Here is a 288-nt window from a genome sequence, read left to right on the forward strand (position 1 = left end):
CAGAGCAACTGCCTAGTCCTCAGCAGCTCTCATATCCTAAGGTCTTGGGGGACCATCTACAGCAAAAATACAACCAGCATTTTTGGGGTCTCCCCTCTCTGCACAGCGAATCCCTGGTGGCTACTGCCTGGATCTCTGAGAATTCTTCCACACTACAGTCTCCCTCATTCTTCTTCAATGGAATCTCAAATGCCCGCCCAATTCATCTGCAGGCTAAACTACCTCCACTGCTTTCCCATTCCCAGCCCCTGCCCCAGCTGGAGTTCCAACCTCAAGCCTTGATTCCAA

Source organism: Pteropus vampyrus, unplaced genomic scaffold (assembly GCF_000151845.1).
Source record: "Pteropus vampyrus isolate Shadow unplaced genomic scaffold, Pvam_2.0 Scaffold465, whole genome shotgun sequence".
Taxonomy (NCBI): Eukaryota; Metazoa; Chordata; class Mammalia; order Chiroptera; family Pteropodidae; genus Pteropus; species Pteropus vampyrus.